This window comes from Cryptomeria japonica, chromosome 11, assembly GCF_030272615.1.
Source record: "Cryptomeria japonica chromosome 11, Sugi_1.0, whole genome shotgun sequence".
Taxonomy (NCBI): domain Eukaryota; kingdom Viridiplantae; phylum Streptophyta; class Pinopsida; order Cupressales; family Cupressaceae; genus Cryptomeria; species Cryptomeria japonica.
In genome coordinates, this window is record NC_081415.1 from 398,978,110 (window position 1) to 398,984,109 (window position 6,000).

The following is a 6,000-nucleotide window of genomic DNA, read 5'->3' on the forward strand; positions in this document are numbered from 1 at the left end:
TCCATTTTGATCAACATTTGGCAATTTTTTTATTTACATGTGGATTATTTATTTACATTATATAGTATAAATATGTTGCAAGACTGGATATTATATGCACAATTGCTATAACGACTATTGGACCCTGTACAACTACTCGTCCCTCTCCCCAGGAGTTGTACGAGGTCCAATAGTCTACCCATTCCAAAATATTAATCTACTCATTTAGTTGACTACATGTTTTATATGGTATTTAGTTTTGCTCCACCTTATAGTCAACCAAGATCATTCCTAAGGTTAGGAGTTGCTATAGTAAAATCATTCACAACCATTTGAAAGTAGTTAAGTTGGAGATTCAAGATGGTTTGTCAAGATTGAGAATTATATTGTAATATCATTTAAAATCTATAATTTACATATTTATAATTAGATGACTGAAGCCCAACATGTTGGAAGTCTAATGCGACGAAATGTAATTTGTCCATGACTAAGAATAAGTAAAGTTCACATAGTTGTTTTATTGTTTCATCAGAATGTGTCATGTCTCCTTTTCAAAATTGGTACTTACTATTTATAGTAAGTTTGGTTATCCAAAAATAGTTAATCAGGACTTGTGGTTAAACTGGGAAATATTGCCTTTGTGGTTAAATAATCAAATTAGATTTAATGTATTAATAAATTACATTTGAAATCTTTTGGAAGCAAAATATGAAGGGGGAAATTGATAAGCACATTTTGGAATGTTAAGTGGATTTTGGGAAGTTTTGACAATATAGGCAAGTGGCAAATGATAACCAAGAAAGTTAGGAGGTGGAAGACAACTGGATGGGGAAATAATATTCTTGAAAATGCAAATATTCTCCCCTCTTGGTTGTGAATTTTTCTTATGCATGTTATTCAAAGGGCTTTGGTACCATTTCCTCATTCATTGATTTGTTATTTTGCTCATTGTTTTGTTGTTCTTCAAAGGCTATAAAACTTGTGGAGAAGGAGAATAAATAATGGGAGTTTGAAGGTTTCCAGGATGGCTAAGCACAAGAGTTTGAGGCTCTTCTAGGTGAAATCTCTTAAAGATTTTTTCATTAAATGCATATTGGCATCACTTTCATTAGTTTATTTTAGCAGCTTGTAAGGGTTTGGTTATGGGTATGTGTGAGTTGTGTGAGTTTGCATTTTCATATTTTTGTTCCATCTTTAATAAAAAAAAATGGAGTCATTTGTTGTTGTTATTTCATGATACTATCAAACATTATATACTCTTGATCTTGAGTTATGAGTTAAGTGGTGTTTCTATGCATTTCGTGTTGTCAAATAGCTCTAGAATTGAAAGTATTTGTGTGATTTGTATTTTTTGTGTGTGAGTAAACCCTTGGCATCCTTGAGCCCATGGGTATTACTATTATTGGATTTTTTCTCATGTGATTCACTATTAAAAATATTTATTAATAATTTGGAGAGTTTATCTGGAAGTTGCAATGGTTTATCTCTATGTTTGATCTCCAGATTTTGGGTTCTATTTGATGTATTTTGTAGTAGAAGTGTATTAATGTTACCTGATGTATTCAGCAAAAAATATTATGTAAAAAACATGTCTAAAATAGCAATATAGATTCTACCTTGGTCACATTAAGTTTCAGATTTGTTTAGTTGTGTTTTGGAGAGATTTTTTATATACCCGACTTCACCGTTTATGTCTCTTTTGCAAATCTAAGTTGAAATGAAGTTTAGTTTTTAGATTTGATATAGAATTGCAGCAAGGAACATTATAGTGGTATCAAAACTTTTATCTTGACGGCGTAAGGGTTTAATAGAAGTTATGCAGCCCAGTGAAAGAGAAAGAAGGTATTTATCATGAGAGGGGAATAAAGGGCTTTTGGATAGTTCTTTAGAAGAATAAACTGAAATATAAGCTTCCAAGAAAGTGAGCATGGGTGTGTGATATGGGGAAATAGGGTTCACTAGCTTGTATGAGCAAACTAGGAAGCTTAAGGCCTATTCCTGCTTTAATCACTTTGAGAGGAGAATGATCCACTTCGCCCAAGATGTTCTTAAGCACAAGGTTAATTTAGTGGTCCCTCGTGGGGGTACTTGAAGATGAATCTGTAATTTAGGAAGAGAAATGCAAAATAGGGTAATAAGGTGACATTTTTGTGTGCATAGGGGGGTAGTGAACTGGTAGACTAATTATGATAGAATATCTAGCAAAGCAAATTGTAACTAACCCACAATCTAAATTTTAGGCAAAAGTGAAGGGAGCATGGTGATCTACTCGCCTTGCTCCCTGAGACTATGGTTATTTTCTCAGCTTGCTCTTGACAGTTTCAGCTGCAACGAATTATAGATTGTAGATCTCCACCTGCTTGCTTTGTACATGTTTCTATGAGTTTGTCACCTATTACTACACACAACAGAGAGAGAAAATGTTGGGTAGAAAGGGGTTTTCCTAAGTCAAAACCTATTTTTAGAATTAATCATGAAATAGAATTGAATTAAAATTGAAAGGAAAGCATGTGTGATGTATAATAGAGGCTAGATCTAAGATTGAGAATGTATTATACCTTGATGATGCAAATGCTTAGATTTGAAGGTGATCACTAATGTTGATGCAATAGCATGACTCCACAAAAGACCTAAAAGGACATCACAAAAGACATGCTTGCATGAAGGTTGTTGAAGGTTGCCACAATGAAGAATATAATGAGATAAAACACCTTGAATGCTTGAATTGAATTGCTTAAAGTTCTCATCTCATGTTTAGTTCATGATTCATGATTACGAGATAGTCAACCCTAAAATGAGGGAGGATACCTTGCTTATATACCACTCCCAAGCATTTCAAGGTGTAAAACTTGAAGCAGGCCGAAACAAAAAAAAGATTTCCTTCTTTACCATGTTGACCGTTATGTGGTTTTAATTTGGGCCCAAACATTGGGGAGTGTAGCACCTCGATCGGCCCACTCCCACAAGCAAGTTGTCCTAGGCACCATGTTCCATCCAATGTGGCCCCAAATTGGGACATGAGGTCCAAAATGGGAGGAAGAAGTCAAAATGACATGTGAAATTGAGTTGGGGTGAATGAGACCATTTGCAGGTGACCATACATGCTAAAATAGGGCCCAATTGTGCAAGAAATTGCATAGGGATGCAATTTATGATGTTAATTTTAGCCCCTACTTTAGCAGGATTATGATCCTACACACATACTCACAATAAAGTAGAAGAAAGAGAAAGAGAGATAAATAAGCATTGGTCAAGCCTACAAGGATATAAGACATCACTAAGTTCAAGGGAACAAACTCCCAAACCAAGGATCTTAGCTCATACATCCACATGAAAGGGCACATGAACAAAAAACAAAGACAAACAAAAGACAAAATATACACAAACAAAGGTGTTAGTACTAACAACAAAGACTCCAAGTCAACTAGTTGAAGAGACCTTGATAATCAAAATGTATCAACCACAATTATCACCCTTAGAATGTTATTGCAAGAGCATAATTGGTCTCTTGGAAAGATAAAAAGTACACATCAAAGATGAAACAAGACTCTATGATCCAATCAATTAGAAAAGTGTTCTATGGGATCATAGAGAGAAGAAGAGCATGGATTCCATAGGCTAACAAGATGTGTTATGCTAGGTGATACATGAAAGTGAAAGGAAGAGTAGAAAAAATCCTAGCAATTCGTGTTATGATAGTTCCACTCATCCCAGGAGAGCTCAATACAAAGAGAGAGTTGAATAGTCTAGCAAGCTGTGTTATGCTAGTCAACCCATCCCAAGGATAACCAGGGAAAGCATCATCTCCAAGGAAAACCGCCAAAAATGGTGCAAAAAGATAACCAAGAAAAGCAATGTCTCCAAGGAAATCCACTAAAAATGGTGCAAAAAGATAACCAAGAAAAGCACTGTCTCCAAGAAAATCCGTTAAAAATGGTGCAAAAGGATAACCAAGGAAAGCATTGTCTCCAAGGAAATCCACTAAAAATGGTGCAAAAGGATAACCAAGAAAAACATCATCTCCATGGAAATCCATAATATAATACACAATGAGGCCGCATGCATGCCCTCCTCCTTAAGATGTAAGTGTAGAGCTATGGTGTCATCTTAAGGAAAAGAAGAACAAGGATACACGCCTTCAATCACCAAGGAGATATCCATAACAATAATGTACATGCAACCCTAGCCCAAAAGGCATAACTCTTGTGAGCCAAGAAAAAGATAATTTTGAGATATCTTGCAACAAGTGTAAAGGGATCCTTATGTGAGAAATACAAGAAGAAGAAGGAAGATGTCTTTGTTCAAATACATCTACTTCCAAGAGGAGATCTTGAACAAAAATAACATCATTGACCAAAAGAAAGGAAGGAGAACAAGAATTCACACCTTCCTCCTATTGTTAGGTAAATGGATTCTTGATGAAGGATAACACACTTTTTGACTCCAAGTGAGGGAATTTTATAAAATAGACATACATCGTCAAGCAAGGAAGAGGTTGTACCCAATGATGCACACCTCTTGCATAAGAGAGAATCCTTGAGTGAACAAACAATTCCACATAGGAAATGACATAATATCATAAGCAAATACAACCCAACCAAGGGAAAAGTGGATCCTAAAGAGAATAAGAGATAGAATCCTTGCCCCCCAAGAGTGAAGGTCAAGTAAAAAGGAGTTATCATGTTGCTCACAAAGTAAGATTGAGAATGAAAGCACAACACCATGCAAAAACAAAGATTCCCTTAGAAAACTACTAAGATTACATAATGCGTAGCAACATAACAAGCAAAGGGAGTGCTAAGACACAACCTCTTCATCAAGAAAAAGCATAAGATCGGTTGTGAGAGTAATATGAGCTTTATCATATTGGTCTTGAACAAATTATTTAAAAGCTTTACAATTTCCATGAGAATGAGAATAACTATGATGAAAGAGACAATACACATCACCATCTTTATTCTTATAATTATGGACATATCTTATGAAAGGAAAATTAACATTCTTGTCATATTTCAACCTCCAAAATATTCTTGTAGCTAATTGTTCATGATTCCCAACATGGATAGGTTTTGTCTCTTGAGAAGTAGGGCAAGATACAATAGTGGAAAAAAAAGGGTTGTTTTCTTGTGGTAAAAGGATTAGCAAGGAAAGAGAAAGTGTTGCTTATTTTTCTTTGCAGTTATATTTTTGGGGTTATTGTTTTTGTCTTTTTTGTCACGACTTGTGGTTTCTTAGAATATATCTTGGTTTATATTATCGAAAGGTGGTCTTTTTATAATTTTGAGAAACCCACACTTTGTTTTACTTTCCCCTTTCATCGATTTTAAATGAGAGCTTTATTTTTCACTTGAAAAATAAAAGAAAAGATAGCTTCCCTCAACCACATGAATTGAAAAAGAGGGAAAATCTTTTGCAAAGAAAAAAATAAATCATTTTGACTAGGTCTACCTTTAGGGTTTTACCTTTGTGATACTTTTCAGCAATTCAATCAAGGCTATAATGGTGGCCAGAATTGATGAAAGTCATTTTGAAGCTGCATTTTTTAAAGGAAGAGGTTGAATAAGTCATGAGATTTGTCTTCCCAGTCAAAAATCTCTTGTGTGTGTAGTCTCATTAACTTGTCATGATGACCACGTTGCAAGTTTAAGAAAGGAATACACTACTAAAAATAGGAGATTTTCCCACATTGGATGAAGCTGAAATACCACGTTACAACAAAGAAACAAGGGTTAGTGGCACATTGAAGTGAGAAGGGAGGAATATGAGTATGTTATCACGATGGAGTTGAGGGGTTTTTTCAAAATTCATGGATATTTTCTCACATTCTAAAACAAAATAAGAAAGATATGGCATATGAGGGGGGTTTTGCTATCCAACATTGAAGAAGTCCAAGGTTTTATAGTTTGACATTGAGAAAACATTGCAGTTGTGTGTTCTAATATATGCACATGTTGTGGGTTTTTTATCTATATTATTGCATTTTGACAGGTCAGCTCGTTTACCTTTCGCCTTGCCATATTA